The sequence below is a fragment of the Leuciscus leuciscus genome (assembly GCF_965113295.1).
Source record: "Leuciscus leuciscus genome assembly, chromosome: 11".
NCBI classification, from domain to species: Eukaryota; Metazoa; Chordata; class Actinopteri; order Cypriniformes; family Leuciscidae; genus Leuciscus; species Leuciscus leuciscus.
In genome coordinates this window covers 20,997,838-21,013,801 of record NC_138735.1, presented here as the reverse complement: position 1 = coordinate 21,013,801, position 15,964 = coordinate 20,997,838, and the positions used below count along the sequence as shown (strand labels likewise).

At 35.9% G+C, this 15,964-nt stretch overlaps 2 long non-coding RNA genes across 2 annotated transcripts in view; one reads left to right on the top strand and one right to left on the bottom strand.

The window, feature by feature from the left end:
- Positions 1-15,282, top strand: part of LOC309509777 — a 29,134-nt gene extending 13,852 nt beyond the window's left edge. Inside the window, exons 2-3 of the long non-coding RNA XR_014210059.1 lie at positions 11,984-12,149; positions 14,639-15,282. This is a non-coding gene — a long non-coding RNA (uncharacterized lncRNA). The remainder of the gene's footprint in view (positions 1-11,983; positions 12,150-14,638) is intronic.
- The window catches only part of LOC309509781, a 667,378-nt gene that overhangs the window by 514,652 nt on the left and 136,762 nt on the right, over positions 1-15,964 (bottom strand). The window lies entirely within an intron of this gene.

Here is a 15,964-nt window from a genome sequence, read left to right as displayed (position 1 = left end):
GAGGTGGTGACCATAGACCTGCATTATATGACTGACAGACAAGAACGATTTGACCTAAAAATATTAAAATTGAAACTACTGCGGAAAAAAAGACACCTACATCTTGGATGCCCTTGAGGTAAGCTAAAACATACCAAAAATTAATTTCAAAGTGAACTATCCCTTTAATACTCTAACAGTATAAACTCCTCACAGATGCTTATCATTTGATTGGGTTAGCATATAAGTTTCTGTTGACTTTGTCCATCACGCAGGTTGCATGTGAGAGTAGCTTCTCAACTTTAAAGTTTGTGAAGAATAGGCTACAAAGCTCATTGAGTCAGGACAACTTGGAGGCTTTTGTGTTGATGTGCACAGAGAAGGAAATCCACATGTCTATAAGCAACGACACAGTTATTGATAAAGTGGCTGAAGTGCACTGCTTAGGCAGCTACTGATGCTGTAGGTGCTGTAAACAGTTTAGTTTGCCTCTTTGAAGTTTCAAATGCTTTCTTTCTTTCTTTATTTCTGCTTTTGTTAATTTATCAACCTATCCTTGTGGAATAGTGGAATATTTTTTTGTTAACTTACCATCTTAAGTAAATTATTGTTTAACCTTTAAATTATTTGTTTGTTGAACCATAGTATTAATAAAAACTACACAATAGTAAGCGCGGAACTGTTGCTTCATTTATCTGGAAAAAGTGCTAATTTAGAATTCCACCATGGAAAAAGTGGGCCGGTCTTGGGCCTATAGATGCACCGATTGGGAAATTCTGGGCCGATACCGATACCGATGTTTAACATAACAACTTGGCCGATGGCCGATGCCGAAGCCAATGTTTTTTCTTTTTGTTATTTATTCCTTCTTTTGTGCCACGGAAACATACAAGTCTTTCGGCTCTTGATCACACTATCCTAGAATGAGCACAAATTCAATCAGACCAATTTATGAAACAAAAAAAACCTTTAATGTCACTTTCTGGTTGACAGTTATAACCTTATTTATAAGTTCTTTTTCAGTTGTTATGAAGAGCAATATGAGAGAGAAATTTGGTAATCATTGTCTGACCCAACAAAAAAAACATTATAATATTCATTTTATTTTTCGTGTTCGCATTTATGAGGGAAAAAACACGGGTGAATGTTCATACCAAAATATTAAATTTTAAGCGCGCACGCGCTCTTCTGCGAGAGAGAGAGAGAGAGAGAGAGAGAGAGAGAGAGAGAGAGCCCCGACCGCGCGCGCGCTCTCACTCACTATTCAGAGCGGTCAAGCTTCCCCGTACTTTTTGACAAGAGTCCTTGACAGGGAGGCCAGAGTTTCTTTGCAGCTCAAGTCGACGGCGGTGTGTACGTACAGTTAACGCTCTATCTGTTGACGGCGCTGAGGGAAAAGCTCCCGCCACTGGAAGAAGCAGTCGCCGCCCATTTGTGTCCTCCTGCGCACCCATCAAAGCCGTGCAGAACGTCTTCAGCACTCGCGGATCGTGCATACTCCGCCGCTTCTTCTGCTACACACCATGGTCGTTCTTTTCTCGAGAAAAGGAGTTTTCTCATAGAAAATAAATAAATAAATGCGTCATTGTACCCAGCACTTCTGAAAATGCACTTCCGAATGCGTCTCTGTCCCCAGCATATCAAACCAAACTGACGCCCATGTGACATCGGCGAATGTCATTTTTATTTCCCGATGGCCGATGGCAGTTAACGAGGCAAATATCGGCCGTTACCGATGTTCAGCCGATGCATCGGTGCATCCCTACTTGGGCCTGAAACTCCCAGGCTGAAAAGTGGTACCACTCCGGCCCTACGGTCTCATGAGGTTACAAGATAACCAAATACGTCCCAGTTACGTAGGCTACTATATTCGTGATGTTTTGGCAATTTCATGACTTACCAACTGACAACGTAGTCTCGACGTCACATTTCTGCAATTGCATTACCATCAAATTACCAACTGACAACTTCGTCAGTACGGTCTCCTACGGTTATAAGATAACCAACAACGTTCAATATACTCTATTCGCAACACGACATACACAACTGTAAAATCTGGACGTTGAATTACCCCTCTTGGATGTAGATATTAAGTTCAATATTTACGTCTAGCTTGGAGGGTTTTTTTTTTCTTTCTTTTTTTTTCTTTTTTTTTTGTACATCTGTGGATGTGCAAGACATACAGAAAATGACAGTAAACGTGGTGATCAAATAAGAATGTAAAGTAAGTTATATAGCCTATATATATATATATATATATATATATATATATATATATATATTAATTAAAAGAGAATCTGAAAGCACTAAATACTGGCTTATATATATATATATATATATATATATATATATATATATATGTGTGTGTACACACAGTACTGTGCAAAAGTCTTAGGCATGTTAATATCCCACTTATTAAGTCAGTTATTTATATCTTTTGCTGTAGTGTGTCAGTAGGAAATATCAGTTTACATTTCCAAACATTCTTTTTGCCATTAATTGTAATAATCCAGTGAGATTTCTGTATACACAAGGAATCTGACAACAGCCAGGGTGATCTGATCTCACCATCATCGAGTCCGTCTGTGATTACATGAAGAAACAGAAAAAACGGAGACATACTAAATCCAGAAGAACTGCGGGAATGTCTCCAAGATGCTTGAAGAAACCTTCCTACAAAGCTACAGTACTGTGAAAAGTACTGTGTTAAAATGCTGTAAAGTGAGAATGCTTTCAAAAATAAAACCACAAATTGAATTTATTTATGATTTAACTTCTATTAACTAATTCAAATCAATATATGGTGTAACGACCCTTTGCGTTTAAAACGGCTTTTGTCCAGGTACACTTGGGCATAGTTTTTCAGGTAGCTTTGCAGGAAGGTTTCTTCAAGCATCTTGGAGACGTTCCCGCAGTTCTTCTAGATTTAGTTTGTCTTCATGTAATCACAGACGGACTCGATGATGGTGAGATCAGATCATACCGGCTGTTGTCAGATTCCTTGTGCATACAGAAATCTCACTGGATTATTACAATTAGAAAACCATCATTTTAAATTGTAATTATATTTCACAATATTACTGTTTTTTCTGTATTTTTTATCAAATAAATACAGCATTGATGAACAGAAGAGACTTCTTTCAAAAACATTAATAATAATAAAGTTTCTAAACTTCTGACTTGTACTGTATAATCAAGTGATATATGTCATGAATTTATCAAATTATTTTAAAAGGAAATAATGCACTTGGACACAAAAATATGCACATCACATTGACCCATTCCCGTATTCGTTGCTACAACATAACTTTGTGACAATGTTTATAAAAATATGAGCTATTTTTAAACAAAACTGTCTGCTTATACAGATTCTATCTTTCAGTGCAAATTGCTTTGTGTATTTAAATGTTAAATGGGAAAACACTCACCTGTTCTTTTTTTTCTGTTTTTTTTTTTTTCTTAATATTGCTTTGTTATAAGGGCCACCAAAATGAAGACGTGGAAGAGTAGTTTGATGTTCAAGCTTCTGGGGTTTTTGCGGTTTGTGCTTTGTTCTATAGTAAATGAACTGAATTAACCAAATTCTGCGTCTGTATCTTTCATATGTAGTTGAAAAAGTCTCTAAAATAGTTTTGGGCAAATGAGGACAAGTTAAATTAGACCACTGCATGTCCGCCCATATTATATTAATTAAAGCTGCAGTAGGGAGATTTTAGAAAACATTGACTTAGCCTGAAAACTTGAACAAGAACAACTTACAGGTCACTCCCCCATACTCTGCGCTACAGCCCTCCCTCCACAGCTCCTCCTCCACAACGGCAGATCCACTGCCGTGAACGCACAGGCTAGAAAGCAGGGCCACCGATGACGGCATTTAATGAGCTGATGAGTTGAATCAGGTGTGTTTGATTAGGGAGACAAAGAAAACGTGCAGTGTTGGGGGTACACCAGGACAGGTTTGGGAACCACTGGTTTAAACAACCGTAATGTATTGTTCTCTTTTAAACTGTTTGATTTTTAAACTCTGATCTCATGTTTTTATGTGTATAAATGATGTGTTAGTATTCCCAAACTCTCTGACAGTGTGATCTATGGGTTATTTGATTGTCATATTTATATAAAAAAAATATATATAACATGTCTGTAATTAAAGTAAAAATGATTGATAAACATGTCTTTGGTATGTAATTAAATGGGTGTCTTGTTCATTATAATTATTTTCATATAAAATCAACAGAACTTAAATCACATCCAGTTTATTAGCAACACTGCGCACAAGCGTGAATCCCGCAATATCCATCTTTGATCTCACAGCAGGTGTCAGATCCACTGCGAGAAGAGAGAACTGTCTCTCTTGCCTGCGCTTTTTTCACTCCTCCCCTCACTGCAGCCGCCTACTCTCGCATACATTTCATGCGAGGCTAGGCGCATCTCAAACAAGCCTATTCATAGGCATTATTAGGGATGAGCGAGTACAGCATTATCTGTATCTGTATCTGTATCTGTTAACCATATGAATTATCTGTATCTGTATCTGTACTCGGACTGGGCGGGGCCTAACCCGGAAGTGGGCGGGATTTAACCCGGAAGTGGGTCGGGTTGTCTTGAAAAGGGCGGGGCTTTAACTGGTATGTTATTTTAAGCATGCAATTGATATGGGTTGATCAGAAATTGTTATATTTATTGCTGATTAGAAAACTATTTACATGACAGCATCAGCATTGAGCTTCAGATCAATGGGTTTGATCACGATAACAAACGAACTACAGAACAAGTTTTGCAACAATGAATACAACACATGCGGTTGCAATTATGAAGTAAAATGTAATGAACAAGAGTTTTCATCTCAACTAGGGCTGGGTGATATGGACCAAAAGTCCTATCCCAATATATTTAGGCTGAATTTCGATACACGATATATATATATCCTGATATTTTTTATTTTTCATGTTTTATTTTTTTCAAAATTTGTTAACACACACACAAAAGTACTGTCCCCCTTATAAGAATATGACTAATAGTAAACTAAAGACTAGTAGGCTACTAATAAACATTAGGCCTATGCTAAAGGTATTAAATAGCAATCCCAAACTAGTTTTTGTTAATACAATGTTGGTATGAGCCACCACAGTCATTTAAAAATATAAAAAAATTACACAAAGAAAAATAGTGGCATTTTGGGGTTAATATGGAAACTGACGAAATAAATTGACGAAATAAATTATATCGATGCGATATGGTCTAATTCCATATCGCATTTAAATATATATATATATATATATATATATATATATATATATATATATATATATATTCTTTATATCGATGTATCGCCCAGCCCTAATCTCAACATAACTTTCTTTTTTTTTTTAAATCCGAGCACAGATATTGACTCGTATTACTCGTATAATACTCGTACTCGACAAAAGTGCTTTATCCGTACCGGATACTCGTTTCAGCCGAGTATCCGGCTCAACTCTAGGCATTATACCCTGGAAATCGAGAGTTCTCGTGAGAGCACAAGTTGAATTGGCTCAGCGAGTTTACTCTGGTGTCGAGTAATGATGCTCATTAAATATGTCCTTGTATCCGAGCTGCACCAATCACATCGGGTTATCTGATATAGGCGGGCCAGAGGCGAGCTAAACAGAGGACGACAGCGCTGTGACGTCGAAGTCACTGGTAAACATTGCAAGATGGCTATGGATGAACACCAGTTGTTTGAAACGGCTTTGGCCGCTACAATGAACGAGTTAGACTTGGCTTTTTATCTAAAAGAGGAACAGAAGACGGCGCTTGAATCGTTCCTTTGCAAGAAGGGCGTTTTTGCTGTTTTGCCGACCGGATACGGCAAGAGTCTAATCTACCAGTTAGCTCCGCTGGTAGCTAAGTGTATGGGGCTTGTTGTGATTGGTTGTCGTGTTATCTAATTGGCCGATTTTCAATAGTCGATGCCAGACCATTAATCTTTCAGATTTAGGTCTGGATTTCCAGGCTAGCATTATACCACAAAGTATGTGGTAAGGTCAAAAGCAAAGGTCAAGAGTCTTATACTGCGTGTGGAGCAAGACACATATTGAAAAGTTCCACGGAGTCTGTCTCATGGAACAGGGAGTATCAAATTTCATTAGTATTCAGTGGACGGTGCCAAAGACATGGTGATGTAGATGTAGATCTTCTTCTGCAAAGGTGGTCTTTCGCGGCATGATGTCATAATTCCACATTTTTCAGATCCTGTCGTTTTATGGCCTTGGTTTCAATAAAAGCTGTTTTTGAAATTACAAGGAAGTTTTGAGTTGTGATTGTGAAATTACAGGATATTTTTATAGTATAACGTCCTCTTACTGTCAAAAGATCAAGGGAAGTTTGAATTCTCAGTTCATGACCCCTTTAAATATTTGCAAAACCAACAGACATACGAAAAAGGGTGACCAAAAGTAATGATTTATGAAATAAATAAATAAAAATGACGAAATTTGGAGATACAAGGTTTCTGCATGACAGCGACAATATGAATTAATGTTTAGAATCTTTTTACTATTTTATACACTATAAATGTTTGTACTTACCTTTGACCTTCTGCAATATTACTCTGACAGCGATATTACTTCTGCATATTACTCTGACAGCGATATTACTCCTGCAATATTACAGAGTATATTGCCTGAAAACCGCCTGTAATTGACCACAAAACTCATTTGAATGAAAAATCATTACTAAATTAATAAAGTTATAGTGTGATAAGACATTATTATCATTTTTATCACAATTATTTCATAAATGTTTTTGGAAAATGACCAACTATTTATTGGGTGGGCCACAATTCAACTTCACCACTGGATGGGGGTGCCACAGAAATGTCCATTATTCAAAGATAGAAAATTAATTTAACAATACTGGACTGTTTTAGTGCCTATACAACACAACTGAATACAGTTCATTGTACTTAATTGTAACTGAGGTCGTGGTGGAATAGATAAAGTAGCCTAATATTGATAGAATTTGACCATTTTGTTTTCTTAATCCAACTGTAAGATCGGTTTCAAAACAGAGAAATGCAATCTTCTGGACCATTCTAAATGCTCCTGTTTCAAAAACTTCCAACTGGAAAAACAAACACTGAATGTTTAACATTCATTCTTTTTTGAATTCCCATGTCATGTGCAACAATGTGAATATGATAGCCTAAAGGCTGAAGCACATAAAACAAATGCCAGAAATGTATAATCTAATTTTATACACAGTTAAATGCATAATTTATCCATTTTCATTTGTACTCTGCCAACTAATGCAAAATTTTGCCTGTTTTCGAGTACAAATGAACAGGAAGCATTTATTCGTGCATTAGATTACACATAAAAATCACAATTAATTCGTGCCTTATATTGTGAGCTGGGCGGGAACATGTTTTGTTTTGTTTCTTTTCTTTTTTTTTTTTTTTTTAATCGAGCACTCGAATAATTGAAATATGACAAATTGCATTAGTATCAAACCAGGAATGCGTTGGTGGTTGACGACGTTTAATTAATATATCCCCATTAACTTTAATAGCCAAAATATATGTTTCACATGTTTGTGAAAAGGCCTACCTGAAAGTGGTGCACGGGATTCATCTCTTTTTTTCTTCTTCTTTTTTCCCCTTCATTTTCGGCTTCTCTGCTTAGACTGTTGGCATAATCAATTAAGGTAATTTGCAGCCAGCAACAAAGATGAGGCATGGGTGGGGCAGATGCGGAAATGACGTGTCGCCTGAGCAACAGAGATGGCTTTATTTTGAGGTAAAAAAAAAAAAAAAAAAAAAAAAAAAATATATATATATATATATATATATTGAGGTTAATTTCCCTAAAAAGATTAATTTATTTTAAATTAAATTTGACCTATAAGGCCTATAAATATTCACAAGTCTTAGAATAATCTCACTTTAGATAAATCTCTTTTACTGGGATTCTGCTTTGTCTGTCATCGGTTATTCAATTATTCAACTAAATTGTCAAAATAAAAATAAAAATAGAATTGATTTAGTAGCCTATTTGACATTAATGACACTTTAAAAAAAAAAAAAAATATTAATAAGAATTAGTTAAGCCCCAAATTATTCATACCCAGGCCAAACTTTGAGTTAAAGTTCATTTTTATTTGATGAATGGGGATATTCTAACAGGAAATGACACAAGAAAGTAGGCAAAGATATAAGACATTGTGTTAGAGATATTAGCTGTTTTTTGTGTATTTCGACAATGTTCCATATCCAAAAATATTAATATTCCAGATCTTATCACAAAATTCTCAGGAAATGCAATCGTCTGCACCATTCTAAATGCTTCTGGTAACTTCTAACAGTTTCTGGTCAGTTGCAAGTCATGGTTAAAACAAAGGAGCTTAGTGAGGACCTCTGGTTGTGCATTGTGGCTGCTCACAAGAAAGGGTGATACAAATGTATTTCCAAATGTTTTTCAAGTACCAGTGGCCACTGCGTGAAGCATTATTAGATATGAGTTTCACTCAGTAAAATATCTGGAACTTGTAAGAAGCCAAAAGTGACCCCTGCGCTGGCAAGACTGGTAGTGCGGGAGGCTAAGAAGAATCTAGGGATCACCAGCAAAGCTATTCTGAATAATCTGAGACATGTTGGTGCCAACATTTTAAAGCAGACACTCCAGCGGACACTGCACAAGGCTGGCCTCCATGGACCAAGGAGGAGTCCACTTCTTCAAGACAGGCACAGAAAAGCTGGTCATCAATTGTGTGGTCTGTTTAGTGGGTTTTGTTTGGAAAAAAGAGAAGCATTCAATCCCAAGAACTTCTTGGTGGTGGAAACATAATGCTTTGAGGGTGTTTTTCTGCCACTGAACTAGGCAACCATGTATGACTTCACAAAAACAGACTACACAATGACAAAAACAGAAAAAAACTTGGCCTGGGGACGCAGTGGACCTTCCAACAAGAAAACGATCCAAGATACACAGCAAAAGTGGCCAAGAAATGGTAATCAGGGAACAAATATCAATGTTTTGGAGTGGCCAAACCAGTTCATTTGTGAATTTGTGGAGAAAACTGAAGACCAGAGTGATGGAAAGGAAGCCTTCCAACTTCAATGATCTGGAGATCAATGCAAAAGAGGAGTGTCTAAAATCCCAGTGGAAATGTGCAAAAAACTTGTCACCAATTATAAAAAACGTTTGACAGAATCAAAACACAGAGTACATTTTTAAACAAATGTAATATGCTAACCTGTCAAATACTGACAATATTTATATGGTTTTTCAATTTTCTGGTGGTAATCGTATACGAAATAATTAAGATATATTCATAAATATTATTGTTATTATTATTATTATTATTAAGAAATTGCTCAAGTGGCCTGTTGTTGCAATGGTTACCTCCATACAGTGAGAATTCGCACCCTAACTCACTTGTAATTGAGTGTCAGCGAAACAAAAGTTGGCTCTTTGTGTGTTCTGTTGAATGCCGTCCCATTTGGCAGTGAAATCTCAAACAAGTCCAGTCACCATTATTTAAAGTATATAGTGCTTCTAATGTTTTCTTCATAGAAGAACTAAAAATACAATCAGAATACTTTGAAGTATTGACTAAATAAGTAATGACTAAATAAGAACAACAGCAATAAAACACAGACGCACACACACACACACACACACACACACACACACACACACACACACACACACACACACACACACACACACACACACACACACACACACACACACACACACACACACACACACACACACACAGACACACACACACACACACACACACACACACACACACACACACACACACACACACACACACACAAACCACAACCAAATAGCATAAATAAAAAGATAAACAAGAAAAAGACATGGGCTACAGCTGCTGTTGATGCTGATAGGCCTATTCAGACCTTTTCCATGTCTCCATAGTTCATAACAAATTTCTTTCCCTCCACCACTCCCTTTGAGAGGTTTTGCGAAAAAACTTTGCCCTCTCGCTGTCTTTCCATGGAAACCTCCAAGGTGGCCCCTCAGACTTTTTCCTAATTTTTTTTTCAGAGGATGCCAAAGCTTGTTAAATACAGCTGTAAGCCAGTGGTAACAGTCATTTTAAAAACATAAATATCAACTAAGTTCTATGTAAACATATTTTAAGAACAGATAGATAAACATGAAGGATCTTCCATGACTTTCTGGCATGAAAAATATGAGAACAATAGATCACAAACAGGGGTACAGTATCTGATATGTGTCTCATGTGAAAGCAAATGAGAGCCTCATAAGTGGGAAACAAAAATGCTGCATAATTAATAACATCCATCACAAGCTGTCTGCTATCACTTGGGTACCTGGATGACTTACAGTATCAGACAGGATTGTACATGCTTTTATAAAATAATATGATTCACAGAACAACTATTTATCCACCTTCACAGAAACAATGCTGCTTCTTTTTAGACTGCTACTCAAAAAAAGCAATAAAATACAATGAGTTGAGATTGTATACATTACAGAAAGATATCTGCATATTGAATATGAGAGTGCAATTTTTATCATATCGATCATTTAGAGATGTATCCAATATCAGATTCTTTAAAGGTGACATATTATGCCACTTTCCACAAGATATAAAATAAATCGATGTTGTCCCCAGAATGTGTCTGTGAAATTTCAGCTCAAAATACCCCACAGATAATGTTTTACAGAATGTTAAAGGTACAATATGTAAGAATTTTGTATCAAAATATCCAAAAACCACTTGCACAGTGTTATGTATTTCTTTCAATTGTGTACTTCCATTATCCTAAATGTTTCCAAGAATTAGTAAATTCAGAGAAATTCACAATTTTAAAATGGTATACTATTTTAAAATTGTGAATTTCTCTGAATTTACTAATTCTATAGTGCATAACGTCTAGCGGCACGCTGCTCTTGTTTCGTTCAAACATTATGGACCATGGCAGGCAGACTTTGGGTTAAAAGGAGAACTAAAATGAGGATCAATATAAGCGTGGCGTTTTCGAGATGCCGAGAGCTTGGACTTGACACTTGACAGAGCTTCACAAGTCACGAATTGACAGGGACGCCGCTCTTGCACGTAGCCTACTTTATTAGACAGTAGAGCAAATGTACATAAAACAAATCAATGTTATATAGCTTAACATAATGAAATGTTAGAATATGATCATTATGTTATTATAATGTTTATCTAGCTTAACTAGGCACGGGTAGAAAGAAATGAGAGCTTTGAAGCACAGGAAGCTATAGAATAAATTTAAGAATTCAGAAGAAAATAAAGAGTCCTTGAACAGCACATGAACAGCACATTATTATGCTTACTCATATTACATACACTGTCCTGTTTCACCCACTTCAGTTTTCTTACTCTGATAAAATTAGATATGGACTTATTTACCAGTTAATATCACTTGAAAATATTGGAATGTTCATTTACTCGATTGCAATACCAAAAAGCACAGGTAGATCAGAGATTTGTTTTATTAGGATTATTATCTTTTTGATGGCTGCTCAGTAATAATATTCATAAAAGAAAAATGTTCAGCGTTTTTTGGCATGTTAGATGCTGTCAGATTTATCCTCTTTACAAGTCCTCTATCTCGGTCTCTAACTTGAAGACAACAGCGATATATTATTAAAAGTATGTGAACTAGCCATTTGTTAATGCAAAGCTTTAATTTGAAAAGCTGGGAAAAAAACATTTGAGGTACCAAAAAGTTGACAGCACTGAAATCTTTTCAACCTAAATATTAATAGCACCATAATACATAAGCATAAGCACAGAGGATTCTTTCAGCTTTTGGTACTTGGTAGCCAAACCACCGAACACTTTTAAGACCAACAGCCAACAAGTATATTTCCTTTCAAGAGTCAACATGGAGCCTCAACTCAAGTATAATGAACTGCAAATTCTTGGTGTTTATAATAGTCTGTCTTATGCTCTTAAATATATTAACTCACTATCCTATTTGGCCTATTTGCAGGCTACTTTTAGCATGAGTGCAGTGAAACCAGACAAGAGCCTGATGACGATGGGACTGAAGGACAGTCTGTGTGCCCATCCACTCAGTTTTGAATGGCTGCAAGTTCCTTCAACTGGACTTGAGCATCTTTAGCCAAGGTGTCTAAAGTACTAAAAGGAAAGTTTGGGTAAGTTTCTAACAGTGCATAAACAAATGATGCAGTAATATACCTTGAATCAACACAATTTCACACCTGTAATGTGATATTTCTAAATAAAATAATAATAAAAAAAATAAAACCCCAGCAAGGTGGACTGGAAATGTGGTGTTGGAAAGAAGTTGTTGAGATTTATACTGTATCCTGTTTACAAATTCCACCTATAATTGCGCAAGGTTCAACACTTCCTCAAGTATCTGAGAGGTAAGTCATATTTGTTTTGCCATCAACACTTCAGTAGAAAAATTCACATAGTTTTCTCTGAAAGGCATGCTAGCCTCAAGTGTAATTCCACATAACTCTAGACTTGGACTTACCTTATATTACTTTACTGTAGTTATAGTGCAGTAATTCACTGGCCTATTGGTTTCCCTGATAAGTGTCAAGATGTTGCCATTACTCATTAACACATATTTGGGGTTTCAATATTGATTTGAGACTTGGGAAGCATTTTGTTATAACTTTATAGTGTCTTCCTCTTTGGTGCCATATCCCCTGCAGTGATCCCTTCACTTGTTTGGTTGCATTTTTAATGGGTTTTAACATGGCTGGAGTATCCCGGTGTACTCTGTCAACATTTATCCATGTGATTGGCTTAAGTAGGTTGCAAATGACACAACACTTTTGGAAGCTGCATTTTATGTGCCCCTAACAGATCGTATAACTTTATTTGTATAAGCGCATTTTTTTTTTTTTTATGGATTGTTTTTAACCTGATTTTGGCTGTAAAAGTGAATAAGTGTTAAAACACACTGGGCTTTAGGCAGGTAAATAGACTGTGTTAGAAGTTAATGTTTCACAAACCAATAAATATTTCATATCTATTTATATTTGTTAAATAGCTATACCCTGTTTGTATATTATATTATATTATATTATATTATATTATATTATATTATATTATATTTTACTTTTTGCTTTTAGATTACTTTTAGTTACAACAGTTTAGCAAAGCATGGTGAATGCAGGAACATATGAAGAAGATTAATGTAAACAGACTTTATTAACAGAAGGAAAACATAACCAAACTCGGCATAAACGTTAACGAGAAGTGACAAAGGGAACAGAAACACAGACCAATATATACTATGAGTAACCATAGTAACAAACAAGATTGAAATGAGTAACTTGAAGACTAATGAGAACACAGGCAAACGGGGACAAAGCAGAGTGAAAATGAAACTAAAATGAGCATAGCTATGACAGAATTAGAGAGAATCAGTGAATTAAAGGGATACTTCACCTCTGGAAAGATGAATGTGTATTTAAAATGGGTCATTTATGTAGAAGAAATGTGAAATTATTTTTGAATTTGGAGCTTTCTAGACTGAGAAAAGCCAGAAAATTTATTTTTGGCTTATGTGGATGAAAGACAACAACTCCCAGAATGCACTTGCTTCGCTGCCCTAGGAGGCCACTCCCAAGCCACGCCTACCGGTAAGACCGCAGTTAAACAACAAGGCTAGGCTACTAGTGAGGCTCCGTGAAGAGTCTGCCCGGGATTTCACGATTGCCCAAAATGTCCGGGATTCGGCTTTTGCATTCTACAGTCGCCATTCATTATGTTTACTGTGGCGAGCATGTAAACAATGAATGGCGACTGCAGAAAGCAAAAGCCGAATCCCGGACATTTTGGACGATCTCGACGGCCGGACATGTCCGGGAAAAAGAGGATGGTAACCCCTACTACTCAGCTTTCTCCTACTACTCAGCTTTCTCCACAGATCAAGAGCCTGCTAGCTTAGCTTCCAAAGAAAGAAGGCTGACACTGTGTACATTCTGTGAGTGAGATCCCACCCCCTTTGGGCGGGTTGAAGACATGCGGGACAGCCCCTCCTACTAGCTGTAGTCTTTAGCCTCTGGCCAAAAAAAATCCTCCATATAACTCTCAAGTAATCTCTATTTCTCCGCTTGCAAACACTTTTACATGTATCAAATTCAGCAATACAGGAAATAGTTGATGAGTTATTTGACATTGGAGAATTTGCTTAATGTGATTCCTCATGTCATGACCTCTTTAAGCATTAATGTTATATAGATTTTTTCCAGACAAAAAATTCATAAATCTCTTGTCTCAGGGGGATATGAGGGTGGAAAGCACGGTAATTCGAAAATACTACAGGTTTTCTACTAATACAAAGCTTAATGCTAAATCCTGAAGTATCCCTTTAAGAATAATTGATTGTCATTTTGTGAATGTTAAGTAATCATGTAATCAATAAAAATTTACTGTGGTCTGATTATGAGTATTTTAAAATGTAACGCAAAATTACAAGTATATAATTTTTGGAATCTGATTACGTAATCCAGATTACATATTGTTGTATCAATTTAAATAAACCTATACACCAAAACAAATTATACACATTGAAATGGAAGACACTTGTCTTCTAATGGTGAATTGAAACATTTAAACTCTACTCTTCTATAATCCATTGAATTTTTTCTTTCTTCTTCAGCTGTTCAAGTCAAGAAGGAGAAGTCTCCACACCCTTCCTGAACTGTGATTCACACAGATCACACATACCATCTTTTCACGCACATGATCTAATTAGTTCATCTGGGAGCTGTTTTAACTGTATCTTGTGGTTTACAAATCAGTGCACATAGTTTAGGGTGTAGTCATTGTACTTTTCTGAAGCGTACATGTTGTCTATATTGTATATTTATAAAGTCTCATACAGTATTTTCTGTTGCAATGAAACAACGTTGCTGTTACTTTATTACGCAAAAACTTAAATAGTGAAAGGGAAGCTTTCATATACAGATGAATGATGAATGCCCTCCAATGTAACCTCTCCCACATAAATTTCACCAGCTCAAATTCCCAGCCAAACAAACACAGAAGTGAAAGAAATGCATGTAATTCTGTCAACCAAATCGGCAACTCTCCTGCCCAGACAAGTGTAAAAAAGAAGAGGCTGATAAAGAAGAAACCAAACCAATTCATGTGAACTCTGTCATGAGAACGACATGCAGTATCATAATATTTTATACAATATACAATAGAAGAACACCACATTTAACAAAGACTAATAACTTATCTAAAATATCTGTTATGCACTTGTTCAAAATGTGTTAATGGATTAGCACACAAATAAAAATGCTTTAAATAAATAAAAATCAATCCAGTTTTTTTTTTTCCTGTGCTAATCATTTCTTCTGCAGGACTTCCGCAGATTTCTTAGACAAAATGAAATAAAATTACAGTATTAATGCATGCTTTTACTGCATTGCAGACTTAGATATTTAAGACAACTGTGCATCTGCTTTTTTTTATTTATTTTTTTATGTCAAACAAGATATTTTGGCATTTTGCCTCATAAGCAAATATTTATCAAGTTGTCCCTATGAATTTGAAATTCAGTTGTGCAAAGTGACGTCTGTTGAAAGAAGCTAAGTGTACTGCGGAATGTATGACTCATTGTTTTCAGCTCTGTAAGCATTTGATGGCAAAGGAATGATTTACAACCTGACTGTGGGAATGCTATAACAAAAAGATGACTGTGTATTTGGAGTATGGTGGCTATTAAGAGGTTTATTAAGTTTTGGCTGCAATATCATTTTACTGATTTTGTCTACGCCAGTTCTCACAAATCAACAGGCTAAAAGAGAGCATTTTTTCTTTATTTCTTTTTTAACACTAAATAGTGGATTAATACAGGCATTAAAGTACTAATGCTAACTAATTGCAATGATTGCATATTCAGGAAATCTTTCTAATATATCAAATAATGAAAAGGCTTACTAATATCATATTTATGAGCAAAGCTTTTGGGTCGATT